The sequence below is a fragment of the Schistocerca cancellata genome, chromosome 5 (genome assembly GCF_023864275.1).
Source record: "Schistocerca cancellata isolate TAMUIC-IGC-003103 chromosome 5, iqSchCanc2.1, whole genome shotgun sequence".
Lineage (NCBI taxonomy): Eukaryota > Metazoa > Arthropoda > Insecta > Orthoptera > Acrididae > Schistocerca > Schistocerca cancellata.
Window position 1 is genome coordinate 421627852 of NC_064630.1, and position 22744 is coordinate 421650595.

At 40.0% G+C, this 22744-nt stretch overlaps 1 long non-coding RNA gene across 1 annotated transcript in view; it reads left to right on the top strand.

The window, feature by feature from the left end:
- Positions 1-1032: 1032 nt before the first annotated feature.
- The window catches only part of LOC126188196 (uncharacterized), a 53808-nt gene continuing 32096 nt past the window's right edge, over positions 1033-22744 (top strand). The window contains exons 1-2 of the long non-coding RNA XR_007537830.1: positions 1033-1148; positions 1240-1304. This is a non-coding gene — a long non-coding RNA (uncharacterized LOC126188196). The remainder of the gene's footprint in view (positions 1149-1239; positions 1305-22744) is intronic.

The window sequence follows — 22744 nt, forward strand, 5'->3', positions numbered from 1 at the left end:
CTTCATGATAACATAAACTCCATCCACCCACAAATACCATTCACCATAGAATCACAAACAGATGAAAAACTTAATTTCTTAGATCTCACTATACACAAGAGAAACAACAAACATGAATTCACAATCTACAGAAAACCCACACTCACCAGCACCATTATTCATAACCAATCCAATCATCCCATAACCAACAAAAAAGCCAGCTTCAGATATTTACTTCACAGGCTTCACCATGAAACACACACACATACAAACACAACTCATCACACAACAAATCAGCAGACAGTAAGCAACAAATGGCACATAATGACTTACAACAACAAAGTCACACACATGGTGGGTAATACACTAAAGGAACAAGGACTCAACATAGCATACAGAACCAACAACACAATACAGAGCAGACTCGGAAGAATTACCACCAACACTGACAAATACAGCCAGCCTGGCATCTACCAACTTACTTGCAACTGCTGTCAATCTGTATATGTGGGCCAAACATGCAGGACCTTCAGAACCAGATATAATGAACACCTCAGAGCACTGAAAAGCAATAGCACACACTCAACATTTGCAGACCACCTGGTAGCACACAACAACCACCCAACAAACATTGAAACTGACCTTCACATCCTAAAAACTAGCAGCAGCCTATACCAAAAATTAACTATAGAAGAAAACTACCACATCCAAAAATCAATATCCCAAGGAAAGAAAGTACTCAATGAATACACATCACTGTGCAACAAAACTCTCTTCGCCACAATAGAAGAACTATACAAGTAAAACACACACACACACACACACACACACACACACACACACACAAATCCTCTCTCTCTCTCTCTCTCTCTCTCTCACACACACACACACACACACACACTCTGCCCCAGTACTCATCACACATATGCAAACTCACATAAACCACACAACACTACCACCAAATACAATTCAAACTCGCGCGCCTCACCCAGCAGAACACACTACGAAACAAATGAACGCCACACAGCCACAACAACACGTAATGGCAGCGAAAACTCCGCCTATGTTTTGAGTAATCGAAAAACTGCATTGCCACGCGAACACAGGCAAAGAAGTAAGCCTATTTACTTCGCCAACAAAACAGGAAAACGTACCACAACTTCAAAACTGTAAGTTTACAGAAAGAAAACGTGATACCGTCTTATTTCCGTTCGTAAATACATAACAAATAGAAAATAAATTACGTTTTGCTGTTTGCAGATGACATGTTGTATATTGTGTAGCATAACAGCTACCAAAACAAGAGCACAATAACATAACGTAAGGTATGTTACTTTTCGCCAATTAAGTTATAAATGCAACTTTTACATAATGTTGTAAACGATGCAAATGTTAATATGTTAACAACAAACTTACAGTTAAAAATAAAAATAGAACCCACTGATGATAGCACAAAAGTGCTGAAACATGTATGGGTAACAAAATAAAAAAGGTGTCTTGCATAAGGTGGAACTTCTCATCCCATTTTTTTTATATACCAATGTATTTGTATACTTCCTTTTTTCACAGGTTGGTAAGATTGGTAATTTATTCTGACTGCAGGGTTGCTCGTTCTTGATAATGTTCCTTTTAGTAGCGTATAAACTTTTTTATGTGCTGCTATCTTACATACCAGTTACTTGGTATTTCAAGAACTATACTACTGTTTTCCTCTATTTTATCAGTGAATTGGCAGATGCTACAATTAGCAGATCGTCCTCATAGACGATGCAGCCTCTAGTGTTTGTTATACTCTGAAGCTGGTTTAGTAATGGTCCTATGCCGAAATCCCAGAACTGTGGACCACAAACATAGCCCTCTGGGCAACAATTACCTATCCAGGATATTCTAATTGCACCTAACTGTTTGTGCAATAATCTCGTAAGCTGTTATATACACACCTAGACCGCCCACCTGTTTCATTCTTTTGAACGAGGCAGGACACCATACATTATCAAACGCCCTAGCTACATCAGTCACCATGCCTACAACATACTAGTCGTCTGAAGTGTTCACAGTGTCTATTGCGTGATTTACTGGGTCCTGTAAGATTTCAGTTCCCTTGAGCTTTGCCTTCTCCCTCTTTTAATATAATTATATCCGAGTTTTCCAAATTTTAGGCACCTGTCCCTGCAAAAGACATTCGTTGATTAAAACTATATACACAGTACAATTTGGTCGACTAGTTGTTGCAACACTTCTTCCATAATTATATCAGGCACTGGTGTTTTCATCTTCTTTAGCTTTCTTCTTTCCATCCTCACTTCCTACTACGGAGTGGAATCACAACACTATCATTCATATGCTGTTCTAGTAATTTAGAGCGAAGATGCTGAGGGTATTCTGTCTCTGCCATCGTGATATCACCCGGTAATAGAGTTCTGAGTAGACAGTGCACTGATATCTCTCGTTCTGTCATCATTGTGCTATCAATCATCTCAGGGTTGATAATACGGTGGGTGATGGAAACTTGTACGTTGCAAGTTCGTACGCAAAACCGCACATATTTGCTCCCATTTGGTCATTAATGTATGACTCCTACGTTTTTATTCTTGTTTGGTGTAGTAGATTAGATTAGATTAGATTAGTACTTGTACCATAGGTCATGAATACGACACTTCGTAATGATGTGGAACGTGTCAGGTTAATAAAAGGTGTCTATACAAGATATTATATTACAGGACACTCAATATTTTTAATTTTTTTATGGGGTTGGAGAAATTACCCACTTACTATATCCAAAAATTCATCTAATGAGTAGGAGGAGTTGCCATTAAGAAATTCTTTTAATTTCGTTTTAAATGCTATATGGCTATCTGTCAGACTTTTGATGCTATTAGGTAAGTGACCAAAGACTTTTCTGGCAACATAATTTACCCCCTTCTGAGCCAAAGTTAGATTTAACCATGAGTAGTGAAGATCATCTTTTCTCCTAATGTTGTAGCCATGTACACTGCTATTACTTTTGAATTCGTTTGGATTGTTAATAACAAATTTCATAAGTGAATATATATATATATATTGTGAGGCTACAGTGAAGATCTCTAGCTCTTTAAATAAGTGTCTGCATGATGATCTTGGATGAGCTCCAGCAATTATTCTGATTACACTCCTTTGTGCAATGAACACTCTTTTACTCAATGATGAGTTACCCCAAAATATGATGCCATACGAAAGCAGAGAATGAAAATAGGTGTGGTAACCTAATTTACTCAGATGTATATCACCAAAATTTGCAATGACCCTAATACTATAAGTAGCTGAATCCAAACGTTTCAGCAGATCCTCAGTGTGTTTTTTCCAGTTCAACACCTCATCAATGCATACACCTAGAAATTTTGAATATTCTACATCAGCTACTGATTTCTGATCGAAGTCTATATTTATTAATGGTGTCATTCTATTTACTGTGTGGAACTCTATATACTATGTTTTGTCAAAGTTTAATGAGAGCCCATTTGCAGAGAACCACTTAATGATTTTCTGAAAAACATCATTTACAATTTCACTAGTCTGTTGAGTGTGGTAGCTATACTTGTATCATTGGCAAAAAGTACCAGCTTTGCATCTTCGTGAATATAGAATGGCAAGTCATTAATATATATTAAGAACAGCAGAGGACCCAAGACTGAACCTTGCGGCACCCCATTCATGATTGTTCCCCAGTTTGAGAAATCACCATTTTTTTGCATATTATGTGAACTTTTTATTTCAACTTTCTGCACTCATCCAGTTAGGTATGATTTAAACCATTTGAGCACTGTCCCATTCATACCACAGTACTTGAGCTTATCTAGAAGTATTCCATGATTTACACAATCAAAAGCCTTTGATAGATCACAAAAAATCCCCATGGGTGACTTCCGGTTACTCAGAGCATTTAATATTTCATTAGTGAAAGTATATATAGCATTTTCCGTTGAAAAACCCTTCTGGAAACCAAACTGACATTTTGTTAAAACTTTATTTTTACAAAGGTGTGAAGCTACTCTACAATACATTACTTTTTCAAGAATTTTGGATAAGGCAGTCAGAAGAGAGATTGGGTGGTAGTTGTCCATATCAGACGTATCCCCTTTTTTATGCAGTGGTTTAACAATGGCATACTTCAGTCTATCTGGGAAAATACCCTGCTTCAGAGAGCTATTACATATGTGGCTAAGAATACCACTTAATTCATGGGAACAAGCTTTTATTATCCTGCTGGAAATGCCATCAATTCCATGTGGGCTTTTATTCTTGAGACTGTTTATTATCTTCCTAATTTCAGAAGGAGAGGTGGATGGAATTTCAATTGTATCAAATAGTGTGGGTAAGGCCTCTTCCATTAACCGACTTGCTTCTTCTAATGAACATTTAGATCCTATTTTCTCTACAACATTTAACAAATGATTATTCCAAATGTTTTCGACTTCCGGCTTGTTGTTTATCAAGTTTCCATTCGCTTTGATGGTGATGCCACCATCCTGTACACTTGAGTGCCCTGTCTCCCTTGTAATAATATTCCACATTATTTTGATTTTGTTATCAGAGGTATTAATCTCAGACATGATGCACATGGTTCTGGACTTTTTAATAACCTTTCTTAATGTAGCACAGTAGTTTTTATAATATTTAGCTGTTTCTGGGTCATTACTCTTTCTTGTTGTTAGATACAGTTCCCTTTTGTGGTTACAAGATAATTTTATTCCTTTACTAAGCCAAGGTTTTTTGCATGGTTTCTTATAATTAGATTTAACTACATTCTTGGGGAAACAGTTTTCAAATTCTCTTACAAGTGTATCATGAAATAAGTTATATTTTAAATTAGCATCGGGTTCCTTATACACCTCATCCCAGTCTAACTGCTGAAGATTTTCTCTGAAATTTCTAATTGTTGAGTCATTAATTGAATGCACAACTTTGGAGGGTAGTTTTGAATTACTGAATGGAGCTATTTCATATACTGTAACTAGCTGAGCATCATGATCAGAAAGCCCATTCTCAACAGGACAAGAATTTATGTTTTTAAACCTATCTTGGTCTATAAAAGTGTTATCTATCAATGTGCTGCTGTCCTTTACTACCCGAGTAGGAAAATTAATGACAGATGTCAAATTGAATGAACCGAGCAAGACTTCCAGGTCATTCTTCCTATTACACTCTTTCAGTGAATCAACACTGAATTCCCCACAAATAATAATTTGCTTTCCCCTATCTGACAGACAGCATAACAAGGCATCCAAGTTTACCAGGAATAAATTAAAGTTTCCTGAAGGGGACCTATATACTGTTACAATTATAAAAGAGCCCTCCTTCAGTTTAAGTTGACAGGCACATGCTTCTATATGTTGTATCTAAGCGTTTTCCACAGTGATAACTGTTGACATATATGGCAACTCCTCCTCCCACCTTATTCTCTCTACTCATATGTGCAGCTAGTTTATAACCACTGATATTTACCTTTTGCATATCAGACACAATGTGATGCTCAGACAGGCACAGTATATCTATTACATTATCAGATTCAATGACATCTACACAAACCAGGAGCTCATCTACTTTATTCTTCCGTCCCAGAATATTTTGGTGAAAATGGTAACATTATTTTTTACTTTACTTTTGTGAGAATCTACTTTTTTCTTTAATCCACCAATATTTTGGTTAAATATTGTAACATTATTATTTACTTTCCTGCTGCGAGAATTTTGTGAGTTTTGGACCTCTTTAGCACCTGCCTTCCTGAACTTCTCATTGGACACTGATATCAGTCTAAAAAAGAGGTACATTCATGAGTACTATTGTCCCCCCTGCCAGTTTACCCTTCCCTTTCCTATTGCGATGTAGGCCATTCCTTGTGAAATCCCCCCTATCAATAGCCTCGGCAGGAACCAATCCAATGTCTCACAGAGTGGCCGCCCTACGCAACTGATCCAACTCCATATTTACCCCCCGGAGCAGTTCAACTGGGGCTGATCATGCCGCAAGAAAGCAGGCACTAGCCCAACATTGGTATGGGTCATTGCCGAGGCTATTTTCACCAGGTCACACTCCATACTGTAGCCCTGATCCCTATCAATACTGTTTCCCACTCCACCCATTATCATCACATGATCCTGCTTTGTGAATCCCTTGCACAAAGGAACCTATATCCTCTACCACCTGGCTAAGACTTGCACTTGGTTTGAAAAAGTTTGTGACCTGGTATGTGTCACCTAATTTATCCTGCAAAATCTGGGCCACACCTCTTCCATGGCTGCTACTTACAAGGGAACCTCCCCATCGCACCCCCCTCAGATTTAGTTACAAGTTGGCACAGTGGATAGGCCTTGAAAAACTGAACACAGATCAATCGAGAAAACAGGAAGAAGTTGTGTGGAACTATGAAAAACATAGGCAAAATATACAAACTGAGTAGTCCATGCGCAACATATGCAACATCAAGGATAGTATTAGCTCAGGAGCGCCGTGGTCCCGTGGGTAGCGTGAGCAGCTGCGAAATGAGAGGTCCTTGGTTCAAGTCTTCCCTTGAGCGAAAAGTTTAATTTTTTATTTTCAGACAATTATCAAAGTTCAGGCACTCACACTTAATAAACTTCGCTCTCCAAAATTCCAGGACATGTTCACACTTGCTTGGACATATGCAGGATTTGACGGTCTACACACAGAAAAATTTGAAAACGTTAAAAACATATTTTTTGACAGAGCACAGGGAAAACTGTGCGACTGTGAAACTGTCGCATTCATTTGTTGCAGTGTATGTGACCAACTCTTATGTTTTCATCACTTTTTTGGGAGTGATTATCACATCCACAAGAAAACCTAAATCGGGCAAGGTAGAAGAATCTTTTTACCCATTCGCCAAGTGTACAAGTTAGGTGGGCCGACAACATATTCCTGTCATGTCATGTGTCGTATAGAATATATCAGACGTGTTTTCCTGTGGAGGAATCGGTTGACCTGTGAGCTAGGGATCAAATGTTTTCGGTTCCCATTGGAGAGGCACGTCCTTTCGTCTACTAATCGCACGGCTTTGCGGTGCGGTCGCAAAATACAGACACTAAACTTATTACAGTGAACAGAGACGTCAATGAATGAACGGACAGACCATAACTTTGCGAAAATAAAGAAAGGAAACTTTTCACTCAAGGAAAGACTTGAACCGAGAACCTCTCGTTCCGCAGCTGCTTACGCTAACCAAGGGACCACGGCGCTCCTGAGCTCACACTATCCTTGATGTTGCCTATCTTGCACATGGACTACTCAGTTTGTATATTTTGATTTTTTTCATAGTTCCATACAACTTCTTCCTGTTTTCTCGATTGATCTGTGTTCAGTTTTTCAAGGCCTATCCACTGTGCCAACTTATAACTAAATCTGAGGGGGGTGCAATGGGGAGGTTCCCTTGTTAGCAACAGAAGTTTTCTCTTACTTTCTACTTTTTTTGAAACAGTTGGTTTCCTAGTGAGATTCTGTTACACTTAACTACATCTACTTCTACTGGAGACTCTTCCTTACTTAACTGTGGTAGCAAAGCAAATCTATTGGTTGTGCCAATTGGGAAATGTCAGACACTGTTCTCTTTCTGTGGCCCCTGTTCCCAGTTACCTCTTCCCACCGCTGTTTACCCTCCTCCCCCTTTAACCTCTTCAGTTCCTCCCTCGCTCTGTCCAAATCAGCCTGAAGGGCTCTAATTTTCTCCTCCTGTTCAGCTATAATCCTATCTCTTGAGCAAACCCTGCAAAATAATGGAAGAGTCTCGTTTGCTTCCCCAATTCCCATGCCGTTACAATTTCCCCAATGAGACCACCTGTAACAACAGCTGCACAAAACCCCTGAAGTAACTTTCCTGCTGCAGCTCACAAACTTAGTATCCATGGTAGTTTGGAAATTAGTTAAGAGATTTACTAAGTGATAACGATAATATATTAAATACAGATGTAAAGGACACTAAATATGTTTTGGAAACTAATATGTAAGTAAACTATTACCAAATGCACTTAAATTTGTGGTATAACGCTATATATGCACGATCAAAAATTAGGTCTAAACAGCCTAATGTAACCAAAACGAACTTTTTGCGATAAGTGGAAGAATACGTAAATAAAAGAAAAACCTTTAATGGTAAGCTTGAAGAGCACACTAATGAACGTATTTAATTAGTTAATCTATACCAAATGTACTTAAAATTGCCGTATAACGCTAAGTATGCACATTCGGAAAATAAGGCAAAGCCGCGAAATATAAACAAAACGAACTTTTCGCGATTACTGGAACAATACGCAAATAAGGAAAAACTTTTCATGGTGAGCTTGAAAAGCACCCTAATGAACGTTTTTAATCACTTAAACTACAGCAAATGCACTTCCAATTGCGGTATAACACTAAATATGCACAATTGAAAAATTAGGCCTAAGCAGCAGTAGGTAAACAAACGAACTTTTCGCGATTACTAGAACACTACGCAAGTAAGAGAAAAACTTTTAACGGTGAGCTTGAAGATTACACCAAGGAACGTATTTCATTAGTTAAAAGTGTTCACCTACAATTAATTACAACCTAAATTACTCATCTTCCACGAGAGCTCTGTCTCCGTACGTGCGGCCTTGTGCAGGGCTACCAACACTTACAATGTTTTTTGACTGTTCGATTGAAACTCAATCTCCTACGTCGTTCTGTACCCCCTAAAGATCTTTAGTAGTATCTTCTCGCTTGGTTGCTCTGCGTCTGTAAGACTGTAGGGTTGGATTCCAGGGGATTTTAAGCCGTTTTGACTTTCTAATAAACGTTGGGATCGCCTTCTCTTGCGCCGTCTGCAACGCGCACAACAATTCGTCGGCTTTGGCGTCAAAATCAGAGCCGCTTCTTTGCAGTGGTTGTAATTTGAATTCTGCCTTTGAAGGTTCCCAATTCGCTTTGCTTAGATTGTACAGTCGTTCGTGATGGATGCTAGCGTCGAAGTCATTACCTGTGTCTGTAATTTTGAAGTAAATGAGATCATCATCACTTGCTGTAACTCCGTTACATACCTTGCAGTTGGCAATGTAGTCACTGACTTTAGAGGTTGCGAGGATGATATGTATATTTGTTCCCATACTTGTGCATACTGAAAAATAGCTGAGTTGAGAGGACTCTTCATCACATGAAGGCCAAGTTCTTGTATAGCGCCCTGAAGTCAGAATCCTTGTTCATCCATTACTCTTCATGTCACAACTTTGATATAGTGTTTGCGTCCATTACGAATATGTGTCTGTCGTGTCGATCGAGTATTGTTGCTGTTTTCTATATGCATCGGTTATTTTAGGAACAACGTAACTTCTTATTTTATGCAAATTGAGTTATCTGTGTCTAGGCCTTCTTTAAGGGTAGCCACAGCGTTCAGTACAGAAACGACGTAATTTCAATCTATATGTGTATGTTTTTGTGTCTGGGAAGTTTGTGTTAGATTAGAGACACATTAACTATTGGAGTTCTGGTGTTTCTAATAGTAATGTGGCAGCACTGTTGATTCTGTTGGCAGTGCTGTGTGTTCTGTTTATTCTAGTAATAACCCAGATAGCACAGTAAGCCGGTTTCAAACTTGTTTCCAGATGTAAAGTTCAAGTATATAAGCTTGATCAAAGCTGGAATATCCAGGCCTGTTAGTTGGATTCAAGCTTGAAACAAACATCAAAGTTGGCAGAGTTCAAGCTATATTTCAAGCTTGACTTATCAAGTTTGGCTCCAGCTGTATCTACACACGTGGAATACAGCCTGGTATTTACAGCTTGTTTTAAGCTATATAATTATTAATCTGAATTTATTGAACCTAATTAATTAAATAAATATCAGAATGGAAATGGTGTGAAAAAATTATCAAGACATGTATGTTTAAAAATTTTTATTTTCAAAGTGTTTAAAATTGTTTTATTTTAAAATTTAATTATTCTGAAGCCCCTCCAGCCCCAGCACACAGACCAGAGAAGGATCAAATATCACTGACTTCTGCCAGTATAATGATCCTGTAACAGGTAAAAGAAAATGTTAGCCATACCTAAACATAAAAAATGTAAAAAGTTGAAACTGATCAAGCTAAATATAATTTATACCCCAGATTAGCAAAATAACTTCAAACTCACTGATGTAGTAAGAATCATTAACTAGTATAAACGTCACTGAGTAAGCAGCTGTTTCTGGTGACTTCATTCCAAAGAGTTTTAAAGTAATTTGAAATAACTTTTTGTTTGAAATTTTTAAAGTAAAGATGACATTTGGGTAATTTTGCGATGACTTCATGAAGAAGCCACACATCACTATTTCTAACAGTTTCAGGGCCATTTAATCTGAATTATAAAGAAACAATTACTTGAAATCATATACACCTCATACTGTAAGCTTATAAGGAATCTACTGTTTAGAAAAATGTAGACTTTTATTCTACCCACAATTATTTTTTGGTGAGTAAAACTGAATCAAAATGAAATAAAATATGAAATAGAAATGAATTTAAGAAATTACCAGTTCTGTGGAACTGAAATGTAAAAGAACAAAAAAAGGCGAGATTTTAAAAAGGTAAAATAACATTAAGTTTTAATTTATTGGTGCCACGTACTATAGAGCTAGTTTAAAATGACCTCTTTTTGCTGAACAACTTGTAATATGTATTCTTAGCTGGTAATCCGTTTCACTTTCATCCAGACTCAATTTTTCTACATAAAAGAATATGATATTTCTTTACGTTACGTAATAATATTTAACATTTGTAATATTAAAATACCACTAGAGAAAAATGCACCAACATACCTGTAATACACTATATATCCTCTTCAGACCCGGTGTAGCAGTAAGGCAGGAGACGCCACACACTTACCGAACTATTTTCCAGTATAAAACAAACTTCACAGCAGTCAACAATCATTAACGCGCGCCACAAAAGTAAAATGGCCGTAAACCTAGCAGAGTCAGTGCAAGGCTTATAAACGCTTGTGGCGCTTTCTGTGGACGTCTATGGAAGCTATGCTGTGCACGCATCTACTGTACAGGCTTCCAGGGAAATTACAGTTTATTTCAAGCTTGGGAAAATTATTTTAATTCAAGCTAAATTTTTACAGCTTGATGTAAACTGTGTAACAGATTGATTTTTCAATCTTGAATGTTCAACTGAACCTAAACTCAATATCCACCTTGAAATAAGTTTGAGTGCTAGCTGGGAAGATTTGTCATTTTTAAAGAGTGGTTGTCCTTGGCCTCTCCTTTTCTCATGTGATTACAAGGTGCAGGTTGGTAGCAGTTTTATTTTAAAGTTCTGTGATAATGGAAAACTCTACAAAACGAAAGAGTGGTATGAGTAATGAAGTTAAATACATGAGTGACGCGATTAAAAAAACGCGTGTTTAATGAAGTGAATACATAAAATATGCAGGAAAAACAATTCCGGAAAGAAAAACGGGTGAGAAATGCAATTGTAAGAAAGTATGTTTTGTTAACATTGATATATTTCATCAGACGCCTTTGTTAGACCGATTTAACAATTTCAAGAGCAAAGACGAACAGGAGATATAGTTAAAAGATCTCATCATCTGTGTCCATCTAAAAATGTGTCATCCATTAAACGTAGTCACAGTTTTAATTATTTCACCATACTCAGTTATGAAAGGAAGGAGGTCTGCCAAAAGGCACTTATAGCTTTCCATGCTTGTAAAGGTGACAGTAGACTCCGTTGTCTAAGAGAACTGTTGATAGCTGGTAAGTCTCCAGTTGATTTAATGGGAAAAACTCCACAGTAGATTCAAAGCCCGGGGAAAGTAAGGTGCTCATTCATCAGCACATTGACTCTTTTCCAAGAAAACAGACTCACTATTCCTCCAAGGTGAAAAAATTACCTTTATACAAAGTTAAATGATAAAATCATGTTTCAGATGTTTAACAAAGAACATCATGATGTAGGCATCACATATCAGTACTATTCCATATACTTTCATCTAAGTTTTGGTGCGCCTCAGCTAGATACCTGCTGTATATGCAACGTTCTGGAACAGAAATGGAAGTCCCATTCCTAACGAGATGGCAAAGAAGGTTGCTGAAGCAGAATTGATGATCCACAAAACAAGAACTGAAAATTTTCCAATACTTTTCAAGCTTCAACCTGTGCAAAGAAAGGGAGGATCTGGCTGTTATAACATTTAACTAAATGCAGAATATTTCAATGCCTAATATTCCAGTACAGGAGTTGTTTTGTCTTCGACAGTTAATCCTCAACGTTTTTAAAATTCATAATGCAAAATCGTGAGGTGATTTTCACCTCTAAGATGAAAACCAGGGTAATAAATGACCAAATGAAGTAGCTTCTTTTCTTCTACATTACATAGATGATTGCATTCTGAAGTATGTGAAGGAACTGCACCTTTTTTGTGATAGCTGTGGTGGTCAAAAGAGAAATCACATGACAGTAATGTTTCTAATGGCTCCTGGAGAAACAAAACCTTTTGATAAAATCCAGCACTTCTTTCCCCTAAGAGGGCATTCTTTTCTTCCCAATGACTATGATTTTGGTGTTGTGAGAGGCTTGTGTCAAAGCATGATCGAATTTGTCTTCCAGTAGAAGTGTGTAAGATTATAGTGAAGTCAAATCTTCCTGGGAAGTTCATGGTTACTGTGGTAGGCATTGAAGATGTAATTGACCCCAAGGATTGGCGGCCTTCTCTATATAAGAAGATAGTAAATTCACTGGAAAGCGAACATCTATCAAGAGACAAGCGTACTGCATTCCAGATATCAACATTAAGACATTTCAAGCACTCATCTCGGCATCCAGGGCAACAGTTGCTTCACCATTCATCAACACAGCAGTGGAACATATGTTCATCCTGCGGGGTAATGGGAAGGGAAATCTGTGTTTAAAGCAAACAAGGGCATATAACAGATAGCTGTTAACCACTGAAGCTAAACATACTGACCTGAATAAGTTCTTGCAGTATACAAGGGGCGTTTGAAAAGTCCGTGCAAAGTCCGAGAGATAGCACCACCGGCGCGTATCGAGGTCATGTAAGTAGCATTTTTGGAAAGAACGCATACCAGGTTTCAGCCATATTCTTCTTTTTCTTTGCGTTTGTCATTCGTGTGAATCAAGTAAGTCGAGTGACTGTCAAAAACTGGACGAAAAAGAATTTCGTGTGGTGATTAAACATTACTTAATGAAACGCAAAACACCTCAGGAGACTAAAGAGAATGTTGACAATCATTACGGTGACTCTGCACCTACGATTATAACAGCTTATAAGTGAGTTCAAAATTTTTGTAGTGGCCATATGGGCACAAGTGATGCTGAATGTTCTGGACGCCCTGTGGAGGTTATGACTCCAGAAATCATTGACAAAATCCATGATATGGTGACGGATGGCAAAAGAGTTAAGGCGTGTGAGATTGCTAGTGCTATGGGCATCTTGAATGAATGGGTACATAATATTTTGCATAAACGTTTGGACATGAGAAAGCTATCTGCAAGATGGGTTCCGCGATTGCTCACGCTTGACCAAAAACGGAATTGTGTGAAGTGTTGCAAGGATGGTTTGCAGCTGTTCAGGAAGAATCCACAGGACTTTAAGCGTCGTTTTGTCACTGTGGATGAAACATGGATACATTACCATACTCTTGAGACCAAACAACAGTCTAAACAACGGGTTACCAAGGAATAATCTGCACCAAAAAGACGAAGACCGTTCCTTTGGCTGGAAAGGTTATGGCGATTGTCTTTTGGGATTCGCAAGGGATAATCCTCATTGATTATCTGGAAAAGAGTAAAAATATTACAGGTGAATATTATTCATTGTTGTTGGATCGTTTGAAACCCGAGCTGCAAGAAAAACTCCGGTGATTGGACCGCAAAAATGTCCTTTTCCATCACAACAATGCACCAGCACACACCTCAGCAGTTGTGGTCGCAAAATTAATGCAAACAGGATTCCAACTCGTTTCACATCCCCCCTATTCTCCAGACTTGGCTCCCTCAGACTACTATTTGTTCCCCAATTTGAAGAAATGGCTGGTGGGAAAAAGATTTTATTCAAATGAGGAGGTGATTTCAGCAGCTAATAGCTATTTTGCAGACTTGGGCAATTCCTATTGTTCGGAAGGGATCAACAAATTAGAGCAACGTTGGACGAAGTGTATAAGTCTAAAAGGAGACTATATCGAAAAATAAAAAAGGTTTACTCCAAACATGTAAGTCGCTTTTATTTTTGCACAGACTTTTCAAATGCCCTCATAATTGTATTCCTGAAGAATATCAGCAATTTTACCTTGGAATTTTGGGTAATAATTGGTAATATGAAGTAATTGTTCTCAGTCTTACATTTGTATTGTTAAGTCGTAACTAGAGACCAGGTTATATGCATGTTGCATATGCATTTGCATATTTGGCTCCTTTTCACTGGTTATTGCATATTTTAACTAAAAACTAGTGACAATGCATATTTTCACTTTGTGTTTACAATATTACAAAAATTTTGAAAAGACTAGCTCGATCTAGTTTTGATGTCTCACAGATTGACCACAATCTAGAACTGCGTGCAATCGCTAACCGAGCAGCCACTGCCTAGCGAAATCATTACAGAAGAGGAACAGGAACAGGCAGAGACAATGCTCCTGTGCCCATGTCCCTGTTTAATCCGCTCCGCTGTCATACCGTACACATCAGCAACAATTAACCTGAACTACAGAAGCTTTTAGTTGCACATCCATTCTTTCAGTTTATCTTTCTATTTACTTGTACCTGTTTATAGCATGTAATGTCTAACATCTTGTGCTCCATGCTGCCCGAAAGAAGAAACGTCGTTTCGTGGATAGCTGACCATCCTGGAACGTTTACAGATGACGGAAATGTTTTATGTTGTCCAGTTTGCCAGAAAAACTTTTCGTGCAAAAAAAAGTTTCAAATAGACCAGCATGTCAAGACAAGTCCTCAAACACACATCAAAAAAAGTTTTGCATCACTCCGGTTCGCAGAACTCCTGAAGATAGACGTTGACTGTGAATATTGTATCACAGAACCAGTCCTTTTGACTGTTCAGAGATGTCACTAACCCAACCCAAAGATGTAAACAACCATGCATGAGCAGCGCCTATTAGACGGAGGGGGTCCGGCAGCCGATCAGTTCCAGTCATTCCACCAGGAAGGAGGTACACAGCTTGTGTTGTTGTAGTTCCACCATGCCTAAATGGTCAATACCACGGTTCTATCGCGACCGCATTGTTACTTTGTGTCAGGAAGGGCTCTCAACAAGGGAAGTGTCCACACGTCTCGGAGTGAAACAAAGCGATGTTGTTCGGACATGGGGGAGATGCAGAGAGATAGAAACTGTCGATGACATGCTTCGCTCAGGCCGCCCAAGGGCTACTACTGTAGTGGATGATTGCTACCTACGGATTGTGGCTCGGAGGAGCCCTGACAGCAAAGCCACCATGTTGAATAATGCTTATCGTGCAGCCATAGAACGTCGTGTTATGACCCAAACTGTGCGCAACAGGCTGCATGATGCACAACTTCGCTCCCGACGTCCATGGAAAGATGAGTGTTGCATATGCCTTCAACCAGAGAATCGCCGAGGACGTGTTTGGAGGCCACCCGGTCAGGCTGAACGCCTTAGACACACTGTCTGGCAAGTGTAGCAAGTTGGAGGTTCCCTGCTGTTTTGGGGTGGTACTATGTGGGACCGACGTACGCCGCTGGTGGTCATGGAAGGCGCCATAACGGCTATACGATACGTGGATGCCACTCTCCGACCAGTAGTGCAACCATATCGGCAGCATATTGGCGAGGCATTCGTCTTCATGGACGACAGTTCGCGATCCCATCGTGCACATACTGTGAATGACTTCCTTCAGAATATCGACATCGCTCGACTAGAGTGGCCAGCATGTTCTCCCGATATGAACCCTATCGAACATGCCTGGGATGGACTGAAATGGGCTGTTTATTGGCAACGTGACCCACCAATCACTCTGAGGGATCTATGCCGAATCGCTGTTGAGGAGTGGGACAATCTGGACTAACAGTGCCTTAGTGAACTTGTAGATACTAGCCCACGACAAATGCAGGCATGCATCAATGCAAGAGGACGTGCTACTGGGTATTAGAGGTACCGGTGTGCACAACAATCTGGACTACCACCTCTGAAGGTCTCACTGTATGGTGGTACAAAATGCAATGTGTGGTTTTCATGAGCAATAAAAAGGGTGGAAATAATGTTTATGTTGATCTCTATTCCAATTTTCTGTACAGATTCTGGAACTTTAGGAACCGAGGTGATGCAAAACTTTTTTTGATATGTGTATCTCAGGAATACAGAAGAAAAGACCACGACAACAACTTCTGACAACAGCAAGTTGCAGTGGCAGGGATTTGTCCAAAAGGAACCAAAAAAAGGCGGTTTAACATGGATCTATGTGAAGCATTCAATATTCCTCTTCACAAACTTACAAACCCTATCCTAAGAGGCCTCCTGCGCAAATTTTGCTTAAATCAAAATATACCAGATGAATCAACACTGGGTAAAAATTACATACCGACAATTTATGTAAATGTTATGGAAGAAATACGCAATGAACTCAAGAACAGCATCATCTGGATTTCAGTTGACGAAACTACAGACACTAATGTCCGTTAACACTACAAATTTAATTTTTGGTGCTTGAAAAGAAGAGCGTTCTTCTTCCTATTTAGCGGCCTGCAAAGAACTTGAAAAAGTAAATCATTTGACGATTGACAGATTTGTGAATTATTATATTAGAAAAATATTTCCAGAATCTTCTGCAGATGAAAGGGTGTTTGTGTTTATTTCAGATATTGCTCCCTATAGGATCAAGGCAGGAAAAGCCCTCCGAGTATTTCATCCCAATTTGATTAATGTGACGTGCTTTGCTCATGGAGTACATTGCTGTAAATAAACTGATTTCATCCACAAAGGCTCCTGTGTTTCTAAAGGCTCCTGCTAGCATCAAGACCTACAAAGATAAACCACCAAACATGCATTTACCTCCAGAACTAATGGTAACTCGTTGGGGTACGTGTGTCGAAGTTGTGTTGTTCTACAATGAACATTTCGAAGCCATTAGCGGGGTAGTAAACGACTTCGATAGTGCAGAGGCTTTGGCAGTTTGCCAGTGGAAGGAATCTTTTAACGATTCTGGTATGAAAAAAGACATTGCTGAAATTAACACTTATTTTTCCCATATACCTGCAATTATTAAAAAGCTTGACACTTAAGGTTTGGCATTGAATGAATCTATTCAGTTAATGAATAAAATTATTCTAGTAAACTCCTCAGTGCCAGAGGTATTCCCAAGAATACTTAAATAAAAACTTGAAAACATTTTAAACAATAACCCAGGCTTTGAACCCTTCTGTTAAACTAACAGGTTTATTAATACGACTGGTGAACTTTTACCAGAAACTATAAGTGCCAACATAGCGCCAAAATTCAAATACTGCCTAGTTACCTCAGTTGATGTAGAAGGATCCTTTTGTGCTTATAAAAATGTTTTGAGTGATCAAACTAATTAACATTTAGAACAGTACATGGTCGTTTATGTTTACAATAGTAGAAAAATGTAAAATAAATAGTAAATGATACATTGGTCCAATACTATCAATTAAAAGTTAATGCTTTTCAAAAACTCCATGGTTATATGTTGTTTTTTTAATGATATATTACGGAGTTTCTGCGCGTGGCCCTCTGCATGCGATGTATCTCGAAGTTGGTCCTGTACATGTCGATTGTTTTGCTGCGACTCACTCGCACCACATCCACTTGTTACCGACAACTGTAGCAAAAAAGGAACAATTACAGAATCACGGTATTCGTCCCCATTTTGCAAAATTTTAGAAAATAATCCCAGAAAGGCCCGTTCCCTAACCTCTACCAGAAAGTATTAAGAAAATGGTCGGCCTCTTCCTCGTAACTGATATTCAAGGTTCGAATTTGAGATTTAATGCACACGGTAGCTACCATGTTATTTATCATTCAATCTCTCTTGTTTCGACAGTTTCATGCATTTTAAGCGTTTTTAATGCGTGTATTTTAAGGTTTTTATGATGCATATAGTTCATCTTTAGTCGTAACATTATAACGTTATTTTTGTTGTGTAGTTTAAAAAAAGTTAGATTCCTCAAATTAACATTAATATTAAACGCAGTATATTACTGCAGTCATAATTCTGTGTAGGTTTGCTGTATAAATCAGTTTTTATATGTTTCACAGTCCTCTTGAAAGTAAAATTATTATTAAACTGATTGCAATAGCATGCTTCAGTGACGAATTTTCATAAGTGTTTCAGTTAATTTTAGAAAAAAACTTAACTCCAATCATTTTGATCACTGTTTTGGCCTGGTCTACCAGGAATTGGAGATTATATTGTATGTTAAATTACTCACTTAACTATACGCCTTAAAAAGGATGAAGTAAGTTTCGATATACACTCCTGGAAATAGAAAAAAGAACACATTGACACCGGTGTGTCAGACCCACCATACTTGCTCCGGACACTGCGAGAGGGCTGTACAAGCAATGATCACACGCACGGCACAGCGGACACACCAGGAACCCCGGTGTTGGCCGTCGAATGGCGCTAGCTGCGCAGCATTTGTGCACCGCCGCCGTCAGTGTCAGCCAGTTTGCCGTGGCATACGGAGCTCCATCGCAGTCTTTAACACTGGTAGCATGCCGCGACAGCATGGACGTGAACCGTATGTGCAGGTGACGGACTTTGAGTGAGGGCGTATAGTGGGCATGCGGGAGGCCGGGTGGACGTACCGCCGAATTGCTCAACACGTGGGGCGTGAGGTCTCCACAGCACATCGATGTTGTCGCCAGTGGTCAGCGGAAGGTGCACGTGCCCGTCGACCTGGGGCCGGACCGCAGCGATGCGCGGATGCACGCCAAGACCGTAGGATCCTACGCAGTGCCGTAGGGGACCGCACCGCCACTTCCCAGCAAATTAGGGACACTGTTGCTCCTGGGGTATCGGCGAGGACCATTCGCAACCGTCTCCATGAAGCTGGGCTACGGTCCCGCACACCATTAGGCCGTCATCCGCTCACGCCCCAACATCGTGCAACCCGCCTCCAGTGGTGTTGCGACAGGCGTGAATGGAGGGACGAATGGAGACGTGTCGTCTTCAGCGATGAGAGTCGCTTCTGCCTTGGTGCCAATGATGGTCGTATGCGTGTTTGGCGCCGTGCAGGTGAGCGCCACAATCAGGACTGCATACGACCGAGGCACACAGGGCCAACACCCGGCATCATGGTGTGGGGAGCGATCTCCTACACTGGCCGCACACCACTGGTGATCGTCGAGGGGACACTGAATAGTGCACGGTACATCCAAACCGTCATCGAACCCATCGTTCTACCATTCCTAGACCGGCAAGGGAACTTGCTGTTCCAACAGGACAATGCACGTCCGCATGTATCCCGTGCCACCCAACGTGCTCTAGAAGGTGTAAGTCAACTACCCTGGCCAGCAAGATCTCCGGATCTGTCCCCCATTGAGCATGTTTGGGACTGGATGAAGCGTCGTCTCACGCGGTCTGCACGTCCAGCACGAACGCTGGTCCAACTGAGGCGCCAGGTGGAAATGGCATGGCAAGCCGTTCCACAGGACTACATCCAGCATCTCTATGATCGTCTCCATGGGAGAATAGCAGCCTGCATTGCTGCGAAAGGTGGATATACACTGTACTAGTGCCGACATTGTGCATGCTCTGTTGCCTGTGTCTATGTGCCTGTGGTTCTGTCAGTGTGATCATGTGATGTATCTGACCCCAGGAATGTGTCAATAAAGTTTCCCCTTCCTGGGACAATGAATTCACGGTGTTCTTATTTCAATTTCCAGGAGTGTATGTTGAACATTCTTTTAAAAATAGTTTCCCATGTTTCCTGAAAAAATATGCATTTGCAGGTATGCTTTTTCTAAAATGGCCCATTTGTATGTGGTTGCCTCTCCTGACTGTATCTAAAATGTTGATTAGCTAGGTAAAATTTAAGCCGCCATTATTTCTATTGTCACCCTGTGTTCGTCACAGAGTTGATGTACCTTGATCACTGTTATGGCTTTATTGGGCTCCTCAATGGCAGCCATTGGATGATGTCCTGATGTTGTGATCAGTGCTAAACTGGCAAGTGAGGTAGCGCCACATTTATGGAATATGGCACGTGTACATATAGTATGCTTAGGCCCAACTCCTCTAACACTTTCCCGAGTTCTTGCACCACCATAGCACTGTGCATCACATTTATCTGGCCAATTTTAGTCATTTGCCTCTGTTTAATTACCAATGAGGTGTAGTTTGGTTGTAAGCGAATGCTATGGAAATCTAGTGTGCACATAGCTATTCAGTCATTCTAATGTGTAATTGTATACAGTTCGTCTATGTGCCATCGCTAGTTGCTTGCGCAGATGCTAACTCTCAAGTGTCTTGTGCCTCCCTCTAAAGATGATGTCAGGTTGTCGACACTGTGGCAGGAAAATTTATAGTACAGGCTTTTGGATGAATGTGTCTTACCAAGTGTTTTATCGCTAACTTTAAGACATGCATATCCTCCAGCTCAGTTAGTCTCATCTCTCAGGCCGCAGATTCGGCCATAGACTTCTCCCATTCTTCAGATTAGCTGCCTCCGGGTTTGCATCATTTTCATGATTCCTGTTGCCATCCGTAGGTTCGTCTATGATCTGTGTTTCATTAGCTGTTGCGTACGACCCCACTCTGCTGCTATAATGTGTTGCATGCTGCCACACCTTGCATTCATTGCACATTCAACTTTTTCTGAATTTGAGAGTATGGCCTTGTTCTGTCTTCCTTGTCTAGAGATACATATGCTGTCCATTCCTGATTTTCCTTTCTACTTAACCACTCCCTGAAACTCCATTCCTTCTCTCTATTATTCTTATTATTGGCTTTTTTGCTGTTCATCTCATTATCGCTCTTGTCTGTACGGTCAGGCACATTTTTGGTTTGTGTCACTTTCTCTCTTCTCGTTCTATGCTTCACACTGGGCCAAAATATTTTGGCTCTTTCTGGATCTCGCTTTCTTTTCCGCCAAGGTTTCCATTTCTTACAAAGATGAAAGCTAATTTTATAATCTGTTTGATCAATGAGTCATGTTTAATAGCTTTTCTTCCTAAACAATGTTCCATCTCCTTCGACTGTTGACCTGATATTTGTTGCGTTTGTATTAATTCTACGGTTTCGTGTGATGCTCCTCAGCAGATTACACAATGGTTCAGAATGCACACTGGAGCTCGCTTGCTATTTTCGTAGTCCTGTTTTAAATGGTCACATTCTCCATAGTGAGGGCGTTTTGGTTTGTTTTCGCTACAGTACTTTGCAGTGTGCCCATAGTCGTGGCAGTTATAGCATACTGCAACATAGCTCTTCACAGTGGTTGATCGAAATCCATCGTGTATTCTTTTCTGTGTAACCAAGTGTGCTTTGACTTTTGGCTTTACCTCCAGCACATAATTTACTGTCAGTTTCTCCAGTGGACATGTTTAGAACCTCACTTTTGTGTTTTGTTACTAAGAATTGCTTCCTATCTATGGTTCCCTCCAAGTTCTGTTCATACATTGACTCAATTAATTCATTTTCTACCATTGTAACTGGGACGTCATACACTATCACTTTCGGCATCCATTTCCCTGGTGGCTCACAAATCGTTTTATTTAGCCCAGAACTTTGCTCGCTGTCTTCATTTCCTTGATTCTTATCTTTTCTTTCTTTGGATCAGTTAGAGTTGTGAAATTCTTTGATATTTGCTTAGAGTCTTTATTGTCCTTAGATTTTATGACTATTGTGCTAACTTGTTTGGCTTGTGTGGCCTCAATCTTTGATTTTGTGGTAGCCCTCTAAGCTAGTGGAGCAGTGGCTGCCGCATTAGCAAACGTTTTTGTTTTCCTCTCTAAAATTTGCATTTTCTTTTTCTAATTGTCCTATGCATCCAGTCAGTTTTGCGTGTGATATTGCTCAATAAGTGAGTTTGTGCACCTACTCTAGTATTTTTGTGGTTACACATAAGTCCTCATCGATCTCTCAAGTTTGTCTGGCTTTACACTACTTGACTCTGAGTGCTCTGAAGTTTTTGTGGAGCGCTTTGTTGCACACTTTATGTCTCTTTTTGCCTGATGCATGTATCATAATGCATGGATGAGATGTCTAGGACTTGATATTTTTGACCTCACATACAGACGCCATTACACCGAACTTGATACGCCACAATAGTCGACTCATCCACCACACTGAACGCTTGGTTTCATGCAGGGCCCTTGTGAAATCAGTACGTAATTGAAATGGTACCCACTAAAGATCATGAGCATGTTACAGCATTGCCAGGAATTATTAAACTAGTCTGAAATAGTTACTCACACCCCTCCGCCCCCCTCCCCTGAGATGATTTCTGGCACTCACAACACCCCCAGTATGACATGCTGTGATGCACGCACCTGTCTTTCTCTTGGGCCCCGCTGCACTGTCGCCAGCGTCAAGCATCTTCTCTGCCAACGAAGCCGATGTCCTGTGTGGCTGGTGGTGTGATAGGTGGTGCCCATGCTACTGCTGATGTTTGCTGCACTCCACTTGTCACAAACGCTGACACTTCACATTCCAACATGGTGCAATGCAGCCCAAGCCACAGAGAACGACTGTTACAAGCAGGCAAATACCCAAGAGTACTTACAAGTCTGTTATTAACACAGCCACATATGTACAGATCCCACTC